The following is a 14,712-nucleotide window of genomic DNA, read 5'->3' as shown; positions in this document are numbered from 1 at the left end:
GCTAAAAACAATCCTGAATATAAGAAGAATCTCTTTAGGTATCACTATCCCTGATCTCAAATCATACTACAAAACTATAGTAATAAAAACAATATGTCATTGGCATGAAAAATATACATTGAAGCAATCAATTTGAAGAACCAGACATAAGTCCACACATATGAACACTTGATTTTTGACAAGAAGGCAGAAATAGACACTTGAAAAAAGACAGAATCTTCCACAAATGGTGCTGGTAAAACTCTATGGCTGCAAGTAGATGCATATTTATCATCCTGAACAAAACTAAACTCAAAAAGAATCAAGGAGCTAAGATAAAACTATATACACTTAACCTAATAGAAGACAAAATGAGGAATAACCTTGAAATCACTGACACAGGAAAAGACTTTCTGTACAGGATAACAATAGAAGAGGCATTAAGACCAAAAAACTAATAAATGGGACTGGTGTGGAATAATTCTTCTGTACACTGTGAATATGTATAACTGTCATTGGTTAGTAAAGAACTGTCTGGCCTATAACTGGACAGGAAGAGATTGGTTGGTAACTGGCAGGTGGAAAAAGAAATGTACATCCACATGGGACCTCATGAAACTGAAGAGCAAAAGACACCAACATTCAAAATAATAGGTAGGTTACAGAATGGAAAAAGATCATTACTAAATTACACATCTTATAAAGGGCTAAGATCTAAAATCTATGAAAAACTAAAAAACAAAAAGAAAAAAACTGGACTTCAAGAAACCAAATGACTCAATTTAAAAAAATGGAAACAAAACTGAAGAAAAAGTGTTAAAAGATGAAACACAGATGGCTGAGAAACACTTAAAGAGATGTTCAAATTCCATAGCTATTGACATACAAAAGAATTTAACAATAGCTAAGAATGGAGTATAACAAAAGTTTATTTATCTGGGGATAAACTCACAGAAAGAATTGTGATCTGCAGTCCTCTGTGAGTTCTGGGAACTGGAACTGAATCCATCAGCCAAGATGGATTAATTCCATTTCATATATATATATTACATGAAACCACACCCAAAGTGGGCCAGTATCTATTGGCTGAAAGAGTTCTCACAGCATCTCCCCCTTTTGTTTAAAAAAGGAGTTGTTTGGTCACGCTAGCCATCTTTCACTAACTTGCCAAAATGACAAACACAAAGGGAAAGAGGAGGGGCACTCGCTATATGTTCTCTAAGCCCTTTAGGAAACATGGAGCTGTTCCTTTGGCCACGTACATGTGAATCTACAAGAAGAGCGATATTGTAGACATCAAGGGAATGGGCACTGTTCAAAAAAAATGCCCCATAAATGTTACCATGGCAAAACCAGAAGAGTCTACAATGTCACCCAGCATGCTGTGGGCATCATTGTAAACAAGCAAGTTAAGGGCAAGATTCTTGCCAAGAGAATTAATGTGCGGATTGAACACATCAAGCACTCGAAGAGCAGAGACAGCTTCCTGAATTGGGTGAAGGAGAATGACCAGAAGAAAAAGGAAGCCAAAGAGAAGGGCACCTGGGTTCAGCTGAAGCGCCAGCCTGCTTCATGCAGAGAAGCATACTTCGTGAGGACTAACGGGAAGGAGCCTGAGCTGCTGGAGCCCATTCCCTATGAATTCATGGCCTGATGTACAAAAAGAAATAAAAGACCTGGACTGTAAGAGAGAGAGAGAGAGAGAGAGAGAGAGAGAGAGAGAGAGTTGTAAGCTGAATACAAAATTATATACAATGATATCAAATATCAAGTATTGTCAAGGGAAAAGAAGAGGGAAAGTCATAAATAAAAATAGAATTGCAACCACCAGGAGCAACATCAACAAGAAATATATGTTCAATGTTTTAATAATTATCCTATCCTAAAGATTCTGAGTCTTTTTATTTTTAATGGCTTGGCTAAGTCATAAGAAGAAAGTCAATAAGACTGTCTGGTCTTCAACCCCATCAAAGACCTGAAAAAGAAAATAACATTACTTGAGTAAACAGGAAGTGAAATGAAGCAACTTCTAAAAGATACAATAAATGACAGAGTCAACTGGCTATCTGGGTAATCACCCAAAGCATAATTTGCCGCATTGGGGTAAACAACTTTGGCTGAGGCCTAGAGTAACTGACCGACCATTTTCAGAGGCTGGAAAATTTGAAAAATTATCTTACCTTATCTTGACAATGTTTGGCTGTCTTTTTGCTTGTATCCTGCTAGTACAGTTTTGACACAATGCAATTGTCATGGCAATGGTAAAGGCAGGGTCAGTTCTTTGCCCAAAAGTCAGTTTTGCCAAGAATAAAACAAGCAACAAATGGAGTATTTTTTGTTCCCAACACTCTCTCAGGAATAGATCAGGGTTGCAGGTATCAATTATGGTTTACATCAAAAGAACACTAAGCTATTTAAATGCCATATTCTATAGTTAAAAAAATAAGCCACATAAAGATGAAAAATACACAGACAGTCTGGATTATATATATTATAGTTTTTTCTTTAAATTTTTTTACTGTGATGGAGCTAAGTAAAGAGAGACATTTCATTGTATGAGCTGCTAAACTAAACTGATATATATATATATATATATATATATATATATATATATATATATATATATATATTCTGAAGATATATATTATCACAACTTCATAATTTGATTTATTGCTTTGGAAAAGAAGTTTTTTTGTTGTTGGTTTTTTGGTTTGTTTGGTTTTTTTTTTTTTTTTTTTTTTTTTTGCTTCTACTGAGGATGGGAACCTGTGGAATCCTTCCAGACTAAAGTAGTTTGATGGACCAAGACCTCGGAAAGATCATCATGAACATCCCCAAAAATATTTCTGCTCTTATTTCAGGTATTGTTTTTGTGCAGCTCGTTTAGAAATGGAAGGTATAATTAAAAATTATAGGTTGATAGTATCTATAATATCAAGTTTGTCGCCATGTTAGTTATGATTTCTGAATCCTCAGAGATAAATTTCAGATGGATAGTTATTCTTCAAACCTCTCAAAGACTAACAAAATATGGCATTTAAAATGTTTTAATCACTTAGGACTTTTCATGACAATGAGACACATCTGGTCCTGGAAGCACCAATTACTTTAAGAGGAAGATGGACAAAGGATATCAAAGAGGCTTTTCATGGAGTTTCTTATCCATTTGGGCATGAAACTGCTCTTGCTTGGACTGCCTGACATGCAGAACCCATAGAAAAATGACTGCTGAAGTTGCCTAAAACAGGTGAGACCGTCCTTCAGGATTCCTGCTTCATGAAAGAGTCTGCCAGACATTCTGCAGGACACAGAAGAATGTGACTGACAAACTGCCAATATAGGTGGAACTGTCTTTGAAAATTCCTGCTTCATTGAAAAGTCTGCCTGATACTATGGGCCTGTAGGCTGAAGATGGATGCTCCAATGATACAGAACTTTGGGTGACTGTCCAGGCAGTAAAATGTCTCTGTCAATTCTGGAGCTTTGGAAGTTGACTACAATACACTTCCTGTTTACTTAGGTAATAATATATCCTTCTAGAGTATTTGATGGAGTTGAAGAATAGATAGTTATAGTTATAGTATTCCTAAATTATGATAAAAGATATAATAGATATAAATATTATAACTGTAATTCTTATTCTATAATTGTTTTGTTATGTGTAATTTTGCTGTGTTAAAGTTAAAACTTTCCTTTTAATTTAAACAGAAAAGGGGAAATGGTGTGGGAAGTTCTGTATATGTGTTGCTTTTATTGATTAATGAATAAAAAAGCTATTTTGGCCTGTGATAGGGCAGAATAGAGCTAGGCGGGAAAACTAAAGTGAATAAGGGAGAAAGAAGGCAGAGTCAAGAGAAGCCAGGTAGCCCCACCCCCAATTGGAGACAGATGCCAGATGCCAAACAGAACTTTACTTGGAATCAGCTAAATCCCAAGCCTGCTGGTCATGCTTTATTGGATCATTTAAGATTAGAAAGTGTACCTTAAATCTGTATCATTTGAAGTCAGAAAATAAAACCCTAAATTTGGACCACCCTTTCTGGTGGCATCTTAAATTTAAAAAAGACATAGAAGAAAAAAGCTTTTGCCTTTAGTGTGCTTGGCCTCATTTTCATAGGTAAATTTGTCTACTCTGATGCTGAGGCATTTCTTAGTTTGCAAAGGAACCTACTTCTTTGGTTATCCAGCATATACTGAAGACCACCTGAGATAGACCATAGCTTATCAGCCATATATATATTCTATCGTTCTCTATAGAACCTTGATTAATACTAATTATGGAACCAGAAATGATTCCACAGTGACAAAAGCCTAAAATTAACCTTTAAGTTTCTGAAACGGGCTTTCCAATTTGCCAACATCTATAGCTACTAACATCTCTTCTAGAAGCATGGAGAGCCCAAAACAAACAAACAAACAAACCCAAAAAACAGCTATGTTATGGATTATTTAACAAACATACTGAGATAAATGCATGTGATTACTGTGATTCTCCAATCGTGAGAAGCAAGGAATTTGGTGACCTAATACATAAAACTTTTGACAATTTGTGGAAAAGTAAGGAAAATAATGGTGCTATTCAGTGGCTCCTAACCTCTCTGGATAAGCTGACAAAGAACAAGAGGGAGCTCCGTGATAAAATTAATCAACTTCTGACAACTTAGGATACAGGAACAAAGGAAAAGATTGAACTAAGAGATAAAAATAGACCTGTTCCATAAGAACATAAACAGTCTAAAGGTTTCTGAGTGTGCCTTGCAAGAGAATCTTCTTTCTAGCTGCCAGAAATCAGGATTCCAGAAGCCAGCAAAACAACAAAGGCTATTGTCATTCTTCCTGGTTGCCCACAAGAGCTAGGACATAATACCCTACTGCTGAAAATACCATACCTCATGCTTCCAAGATATTTAGGGAAAGCAAGTTACACCTGAACTGCAAATTTCTTCCCTGCTGGTTGACATTCTAGTCCCAGAACATGCTAGGCAGGATGCTGAGGGAGATAAAGCCTCAAAGGTATTAAAAATTTGTGAACCTTGGGAACTGCAATACTGACCACAGCAATGAGGATCAGCTGGTTATGGGAGCAGCCATAATTGTCCTCAGATTGGACTGGAGGCCTGTTCCTCATAAGATGCCTGATATAGTAAGCCTGGAAGGGAAAATAGAGCTTGTTTGAAATAATTGTGGGTGAATCATAGTAATGTTTGTGCTAGTTTTCTGTATATGGGCAATATTTTCTGTATATTCACAAATCCTAAAATAAAATGAGAAAAATTAATTAAAAATAATTTGGCGGTAGTGGTGCATTCCTTTAATCCCAGCACTCGGGAGGCAGAGGCAGGTGGATCTCTGTGATTTCAAGGCCAGCCTTGTCTACAGAGCTAGTTCCAGGACAGAATACAAAGCTACAGAGAAACCCTGCCTCAAAAATGAAAATAATAATAATAATAACTTGACAAAAATTAATATGTGTGTACATGTGTATGTGTGTACATGTGTATGTGTGTGCACGTGTGTATATGTATATGTGTATGTGGTTAGTCAAAATCATCAATTGAACAGTTTTCTTTAACTCTGTGGATGAATAAGAACTCCTGGTCATCCCTTCTAGCACATATTTACCTGTGTTCTTCCACCACTTACATGATAATAATTCTCCATTTCTATTGTTCAATGCCAAAATCTTAGAAAACGTCACTAAAACGCTCTCTTCTCTATTCTTTCACACTTTTTTTCTAATACATCAGAAAATCCTATTGGCTCTAAAATCCATACATATTCAGCATCACATTCCTCTTCTCTTGTCCAAACCATCTTACACACTCATGCGTACATTGCTAGAATACCTCCTAACTACCTTGCTTCCATATTTGCTAATTTATACTCTATTCTCAGTCCAGTGCCCAGAGTCATCCATGAGAGCACTCGGCAGTGCAAAAGAGGCAGAGGATGACTGCCTCCCTCAACATCATCCCTTCAAAATAATTGTACTTTTGGTGAATGTATAATCAATAAAGAAGGAGAAAGGGCCCAACAAAAGCACCTCTTAGGAGATAATCTGAAGGCTTATACATACATTAATTCTTCCTATGCATGATTAACCAATACTTTTGCAAACTCACAACTTGCTATTAGTATAAGTTGGGACACTGCCTATATTTCTTGTTGATAAGGAATCCAGATAAAATTGAGTTCATTTCAAAAACTTTGGAATCTTTATAAAAGATAGCACAAAGAAAGAAAGAAAGAAAGAAAGAAAGAAAGAAAGAAAGAAAGAAAGAAAGAAAGGAAGGAAGGAAGAAAAAAAGAAAGGAAGAAAAAAAGAAAGGAAGAAAAAAAGAAAGGAAGGAAGAAACTGTGAATAATTAGAATCCTCCAATTCTCCATTCTTGTGTAATGATATTTTGTTTGTGATCTAACAAATAAAGCCTATCTGAAGATCAGAGTGCAGATCTTTAACCATAGAGGCCAGGGAGTGGTGGCACATATCTTTAATCCCAGGACTTGGGAGGCAGAGGCAGAGGCATCTCTTTTAGTTCAAGGCCACCCTAGGCTACACAATATTTAATCTGTCTAAAAGAGAAACAGAACTCACACAAAGATCCTATGCCTTTACTGCCAGCACTAGGGAGGTAGAGATAGGAATGATATGACTGGGTGGAGAGAGAAATATAAGGCAGAAGGAAACAGAAGGTCAGATGCAGTCTGAGGTTTTATAGAGAATTTATAGAGATAGCATTGCCCCTTCAGTCTGAGCATTGGTAGAAGTAAGAACTCTAGTGTCTGACTGCTCTGCTTCTCTGATCTCTCAACTTTCATCCCCTAATATCTGACTCTGGGATTTTATTATTAAGGCCATTTAGAATTCTTGCTACATCCCAGTGGCAGAAATTATAGCAATGTTTCTAGCTGTTGACTAAGTTTTCTGTTTAACTATCTGGATCCCCCAGTTTATACATCTGGGTATAACCCCTTCACAACTTTGTCTGTGTGGCTCCCACTGCATTGTCTTGGACATCATTGCACTATATCTTTACCACAAACCTGAGGATGAGTTAGCACTTGTTCTACTTTTGGTACAGGACAGCCTTCTAACTATTGGTTCAGCAATGGTTTGAAGGTTCAAGAGTTTGTCAGTGACCAAGGTCTGCAGTAGAACTCCTTTCTTACCATTCTTTTGCTGTCCTTCATGTGGGGACTGGCCAATTTTGTTATTTGTTTTTGTGGTGTGGGACAATTCTGTATTCTGTCAATTATGTTTAAATAAACTTTGATTGGCCTGTAGCCAAGCAGGAAGTATAGACAACCAAACAGAAAGTAGAGGTGGGGCAATGAGAAGAGGATAATTCTGGGAAGAAGGAAGCTTTTTCCCCAGTCCTGCCCAGATACAGAAAAAGCAGGATATGACCTGCCCCATTGAAAAAGGTACTGAGCCATGTGGCTAACATAAATAAGAATAATGGGTTAATGTGAGTTATAAAAGTTAATAAGATGCCTGAGCTAATGGGCCAATCAATTTGTAACTTACGTAGACCTCTGTGTGATTTTCTTTGGGGCTTATTGGCTATGGGAACTGGGCAGGATAGAACCCCCAAACAAGCAGCCCTCATTGTTACATTTTTGTTTGTTGTTTGTTTGTTTCAGATTTTCTTTTAATTTATGTTTGTAGGTATGTGTATATCTCTGTTGTAGAACTTCTGCTATAAAGATTGCAGCCCACCATGTTGAGATAGCTCTCTGAGCTGGAAGTAAAATAAAGGAATCTCTTTCTCTGTTGGGTTCTTTTTTGGCATCTTAATTGGAGAGTGTCTCTAAGCTCAGAGGCCTGACCTTATTTAGAAGATGACCCTGCTCAGAACTCCCTGCAGATGTTGGGTGACTCAGCACATAAGTCTTGCTCTTTCCTCCCACCCATATGATGATTAGGTGTTGTGTCATAACCAATGTGCTCTTCCCTCCTATAACCATGAGAGCTCTTGTATACCTTACCCCTAGATCAATAAAATGAGCAGTCTCTCTGAAGTGACTGTCAGGAGTTCTTTCTGTCAAGTTCACAGCCATCTGAACCCTGCTAGTCACTTCTGCTCCATTTGCTTTTGTAGACCAGTGGCCAACAACCTCCAAGGAAACGGAGACCCACATGTTTCTATGTATGCTATATGTATGCAGGCACCTGCAGGGTCAAAAGAACCTTACAGATCTCCAGGAGCTGGAGTTACAGGCAGTTGTGAGCTGTCTGATACAGGTGCTTGGAAGTGAACTCAGGTCCTCTGGAAGGGTAGCAAGATCTTTTGCATTGCTTTCCTTCCTGCACTTACATACTGCAGTTTGAGAAGCAAGCACTATAGAATGATTCTGAATTATGTCGACTGAATTTTCAGAAGCACAGGCTGATAAGCACATTGCCTGCCTTCCAAGCTATGGCACAGCAGCATTGCTGAACATTTTGCCACAGCATAATGACATTTGTCAGTTTCACAACTCAAAATATTTATGAATTTTTCCATCTGCTACTTTGTCCATGTTACATATAATCATTTTTTTTCTTCATGAATCATCCCACTTCCAGATACCATCTTTATTTCCCAACAGAAAAAAAGTTAGCATTTGAAATTTAAAATAGATGTACTCTATGTGGATAGGTTTCTAATCTTGCTCTCAATTGTCACCAGTAACCAGCTAACAAGGAGGAGAAATAATGAATCAAAATAAGATCCTAAGGATCTCCATTCCTGCTTGGTGGGGGTGACACAAATCTTTAATCCCGGCACTCAGAAGGTAAAGGCAGGTGAATTCCAGAACAGCCTGGTCTATAGAGAGTTCCAGGACAGACTCCAAAGCTACACAGTGACACCCTGTCTGGAAAAACCAAATAAATAAATAGAAATTCTATTCCTGCTCCTATAGCACTACAGAGTTTTAGTCAAGCACATGTCTCTACATTTATTTGCAACAAGAAAAAGGTGAGCCTCCATGCACTGTGACCTTAGTTTCTAGATTCTATTATTAGGAGGCGTGTATAAGTTAGTTGCCACAGTTGCCCCCTATCCATTATTATACCCAATAGAGATACAATATTTAATGATTCAACTATATGGTATCTTTATTTCTATGGATTCCAGGAACCATCTGTGTTTAACATTTATGTAACATTATTCTCTGACAAAGTAATTGCCAACCTTGTAAAGAGAGAAGGATAAAAGATTTTCCTTTAAATAAGTTTGGAGCAAAATGTATGAAGAAGAAAATAGTGTTAAAAGAAGGGCACATAAATATAGAAGACATTTGATGGAAAATAAACATGAAAAAATGTTTAGTATCACAAAGCATTTCAAACCTATAATGATATTATCTCTCACCAGCTAGAATGCCTGCCTCAAAATCAAATCTAACAAAGCCTGAGGAGGATACAGGAGACTCACACACTCGCGGTGAGACTGTAAATTAAGAGCTGTTGTAGAAGTGGTTTGACCACCATTATGAAATAGCTTTTGATTCATATATGATGTGAGATTTCACTCTGTGTGCTATAAACATGTTTATTTTTTTTTTTCTTCTCATTTTTCAAGACAGGGATTCTCTGTAGCTTTGGAGCCTGTCCTGGAACTAGCTCTTGTAGACCAGGCTGACTTCAAACTCACAGAGATCTGCCTGGCTCTGCTCCCAAGTGCTGAAATTAAATGCATGTACCACAACTGCCCAGCTTTACAAATATGTCCTATTACCATTGGTTAATAATGAAGTTGCTATTGCCTATGGCAGGGCAGAATAGAGCTAGGCAAAAAATTAAACTGAACGCAGTGAGTAAAAAGATAGAGTCAAGGAAGTGCCATGTAGTTGCCAAAGAAGAAAGGCACCAGAACCTTACCAGTCAGCCATAGCCTTGTGGCAGTACACGGATTAATAAAAATGGGTTAATGTAGGATATAGGAACTTGTTAGGCTTATACCAGAACCATTGGCCAAATAGTGTTGTATTTAATATAATTTTTGTGTGATTATTGGGTCTGGATAGCCAGGGAATGAAAATGTAGTAGCCTCCATTTACACATAAATACTACTAGATCTCCAAAGGAAATCAAAATGCAGTATCAATACAGCACTTAAATGCCTCATGTTTATTTCAGTACTATGGATAATGGCTAAAATATGGAAACAACCCAAACTTCAACCGGTGGATAGATAAATAAGCAGAATATCTCTCTCTCTCTCTCTCTCTCTCTCTCTCTCTCTCTCTCTCTCTCTCTCTCTCTCTTTCTCTCTCTCTCTCTTTCTCTCTCTCTCCTCTCCTTTCTCTCTCTCTCTCTCCTCTCTCTCTCTCTCTTTCTCTCTCTCTCTCTCCTCTCTCTCTCTCTCTTTCTCTCTCTCTCTTCTCTCTCTCTCTCTCTCTCTCTCTCTCTCTCTCTCTCTCTCTCTCTCTCCGTTCAACCATAAAAATGATAAAACACCATCATGTGCAGCAGCACAGATGGACAGAAATCACTGTTAAGCAACATGAGACTGACACAGAAAGATAAATCCCATATGTTTTCATTCACTGAAGGAATGTATTCAGTAGAATGGAATGTAACCGTGGTCATCAGAAACTAAAAAGCACAGCAGGGAGAAAGGACAGAATGTAGGAAGGTCACCAAAACACAGGTAGAAACAAGAAATTAGACTGTTTCCAACAAACAAAATGCCGTAAACTATGTTTTCAGAAATAACTAGAAAACAAGAGTCTGTGTCCTAGCACATGAAAGGACGAACATTTGACAAGATGGAAGTACTTATGACCTTGCCTTGATAACGTCACTGTTTGTATAGATCAAGTTATAATTATGTATCCCATGAAATGTATAAACATTAGGTCACAGTAAAAATTTTAAAGAAAACTTTTACAAACATGACATTGGTCATTTCATAAGACAGTAAGCAGTAAAACACTCCACCTGCCTCCAGCGGTAGATGGAATCAATCTTTTAAATTCTCTATAAACATGTACGAGACTTTTTCTACTACCTTCTTTCTTGTTTGTTTTAACGACCTAATGAGAAAAATCACTTTGTATTTCTCAATGAACATAGACTTAATCTATATTTAATGACATTATCTTAATAATAGTCTGTAATATATGAGCCACACAGCTTCATAACTCCCTTATGGATAGACTTTTACTTTATCTTTTTTCATAAATATCCATCACTTTATTTCATGTGGAAAGAAAGATATATTTTATTCTACAATTTCTTCACATATACTTGCATGTATCTGTGTGTGCATGTGTGTATATAGGTGTGTGTGTTGGTGTGTGTACCTTGTGTTAGTGTTTACATGTGTATGTGTGTGTGCCTGTATGTGCCTGTGTTTGTATATGTGTGTATGTATGTATGTATGTGTGCATGCCTATGTATACCTGTGTATGTGTGTTACCTACAAATTAGTACATACATGCCATTGTGCTTGTGTAGGTCAGTGAATCACCTGCAGGAGTTGGTTTTCTACTTCTACCATGTAGATTTTAGGATGGAACTCAGCTTTATCAGGCTTGAATGGCAAGCCTCTTTAGCTATAACACAAAAGAATGATACAATTTTATAATCTATCAAATCCTAATCCAGTTATGTTATCACACAATTTTGTCAATGAATTAATTTTGTCCTATAGCAAACTTTCTTATTTATAAAAGTTTAGTACTAAAAAGGCATTTGCTTAAAGTCAAATTAATAAGTGGACAGCATGAAACTCTTCAGCTGAGCAGTCATGACTGGCTCTACAATGGACAAGAGATTGACTCATGCCTGGAGAAAGCAGGAAGGATTCATGCAGGGACTGGGTGAAAGAGGATAAAAGCTCCTTGAGGGCTTCATCTCTAGGCCTGACTGGGTTTTCCTTTTGCTGTGATGTCCATCCAGATCTCTCTGTTAGCACTGAAATGCACAGCACTCCAGCTGTGGCAAAGCTTGGTTGATATTGCAGCCAAATGTCTATGCTTTCATACTATATTCAGTGTAAGGGAGGAGCTGCCACAGTAAAATCAATAAATCCATTAAGGGCAGCCTATCTTGAGTACCTAGGTGATACAAGGTATGAAAATAGAATGTTTGTGGAAACTAAGATAACCTATAGAGGTTATTACAACTACAGAGATGATCCACTAACACACACACACACACACACACACACAATATTATCTGAGATATTATATTTTTATTTTTCGAGACATAGTTTTTCTCTATATAAAATTCTGACTGTCCTGGAACTCACTCTGTAGATAAGCCTGACCTTGAACTCACAGAGGTCTGCCTGCCTCTGTCTCTTGAGTGTTGGGATTAAAAGCATGTGCCATCATGCCGGTCCTTAATTTTAAATAACTATAAGTTAGTTTTTCCTTTTGGCCTGTGAATCTGGCTTCTCAAACTGCCTTGCTATTGTGCTCAAAAGTACATTCTCTTATGAATTTTATGTACATAAATTTCTATGTCCCATTGTTTTTATGGAACCTGGCCTAAGACACATTTGCCTTTCCTACTTATCAATGAACTGCCGCCAGGTGATAACACAGGATGCCAGCTCAGACTCATCAATTTGAAAGTTGGATGTTCTATTACATATTATGTGGTCCTTAAACTGAACACCCTTTCAGGTAACAGCCTAGCTCTGTTTTGCTTTAAATGACTTTGAATATTTTCAACACAAAAGCTCACCAATAAACTTGAAAACTCTGGCCTCCTGTTCATCAATTCTCAATAATTGACAGAATTGAGTGGATCCAACTGTCAAAGCCATGGCTTTAATCCTAACAATTTAAAGACTCATGTGGTCAGGGAGTTATATAGTAAAGATAATTTCAGATGAAGGAATTCTCTAAACTGTTTGCAGTGTAATTAAAAATACATGTAGGCTTGGGAGAGAATAGAAAAAGGATAAAGTCCTTAAAAAAAGAAGTAGAGAGAGAGAGAGAGAGAGAGAGAGAGAGAGAGAGAGAGAGAGAGTAGTTGTTTATGGTAGCACACACCTTAAATGGCAGCACTTGGGAAGCAGAGGCATGTGGATCTCTGTGATTTCAAGGACAGCCTAGTCTACAGAGTGAGTTCCAGGACAGCAAAAATACTCAGAAATACTCTTTTTCAATAAAAAATAAAAATAAAAGAAATATAGCTTAAAATAAAGCCATGTAAAGATATAAAATACACAGAGAATCTGGATATTGTACTTTATTGAGTTGTCTTTGAATGGTTTGACAGCTGAGGAAGGAACAACAGCTGCTAAAAGATATTTGATTACAAATGCTGCTAGATTAATCCAACGTATATATATTGAAAATGTCTTGACTTTAAAATATAAGTCAAAAGATATGTTTCTTTGGAGAAGAGATTTTGCTTTTGTTTCCACAGGAAATGAGAGGCTGTGGATTCATTCCACATTAATAAAAATCAGGTTTGATCAAGGAAGACCCCTGAGAGATCTCCAATAGGAGTGGATGGCCCAGATGTCTGAGTTCTACACCCAAAACAGCCTCAAGACTGTTTGTTGAGATGATCAAACGTCACAGAATATTATAGTCAAGACTTGACCATAATCCTAAATTTTCTTTATATCCACATAAAATTACCAGTGCCCCAAATCTGAAGGAAGTAGCCTAGAAAATTATGCCCACATTCCAAAAAATGAATTATGGATGTTTGACTCTGTTTAGAGTGTTGTTTGCTGTGGATAATAGTCTGGAAGAAAGTTAAACAAAGGAGATTATATTCAGAGATTTTGTTTTGAAAAAAAGGGGGGGTAGGGAGTGTTGTAGGACAATAGTCTTGTACCTTGTAAAGATTTATTTGTTGTATTGGTTTAATAAAATAATGATTGGCCAGTACAATACAGGAAGTATATGTGGGGCAACCAGAACAGGAGAATTCTGGAAAGAGGAAAGGCTCAATCTGCAGTCATCATCTAGATGCAGAAGAGTCAAGATGAGAATGCCTTGCTGATAAAAGGTACCAAGCCACATGGCTGACGCAGACAAGAATTATGAGTTAATGTAGGACATAAGAATTAATAAGAAGCCTGAGCCAATAGGTCAACCAGTTTATAATTAATATAGACCTCTATGTGTTTCTTTTGGACTAAATGGCTGAAGGACTGGGCAGGACAGAAACCTCAATCAAATTTATTGTTTATAACTATTTCTTTACACTTAAAGGGGGATATACTATAAAGAGTTGCATTGGTATGGATTTTGCTTTATTGGTACAAGTTTTAGATCACTTTTATGTATATTTCTGCTCTTGATTAAGGTATTGTGTTTCTATAGTTCACTTAAAATGTAACACATAATTAAGAAATATAGGTTCATAAATAATCTACTGTAGTAGTCAAATTTCTAGCCAGGTTAGTTAGGTTTTCTAGATATATAGAGATATATTTCAGTTAGATAGGCATTCTTCAAGTCTTTCAGAGACCTTCAGAATATGGCATTTAAAACGTTTAATAACTTAGTACTTTTCATAACATGAAACACATCTGCTCCTAGCAGTACCAATTACTTCAAGAGGAAGATGGGCATCAAAGTTTACTAGACATTTGGGCAAGAAACTGCTCTTGCCTGGACTGCATGATGCTATGCTGTATGAAGTAGGCATGCAGGACCCATAGAGAAATGACTGCTGAACTTGCCCAAAGGTAAGACAATTCTTTGGGGTTCCTGCTTCATGAAAGAGTATGTTAGACATTCTGCAGGACACAGAAGAAAGTGACTGAC

At 37.1% G+C, this 14,712-nt stretch overlaps 1 pseudogene; it reads left to right on the top strand.

The window, feature by feature from the left end:
• Window positions 1-1,151: 1,151 nt before the first annotated feature.
• Window positions 1,152-1,656, top strand: LOC142839482 (large ribosomal subunit protein eL21 pseudogene; annotated as a pseudogene).
• The last annotated feature ends 13,056 nt before the right edge of the window (window positions 1,657-14,712 follow it).

The sequence above is a fragment of the Microtus pennsylvanicus genome, chromosome 1 (genome assembly GCF_037038515.1).
Source record: "Microtus pennsylvanicus isolate mMicPen1 chromosome 1, mMicPen1.hap1, whole genome shotgun sequence".
Taxonomy (NCBI): domain Eukaryota; kingdom Metazoa; phylum Chordata; class Mammalia; order Rodentia; family Cricetidae; genus Microtus; species Microtus pennsylvanicus.
Note: the sequence above shows the minus strand (reverse complement) of the source record. Positions and strands in the feature narration are given on the sequence as shown.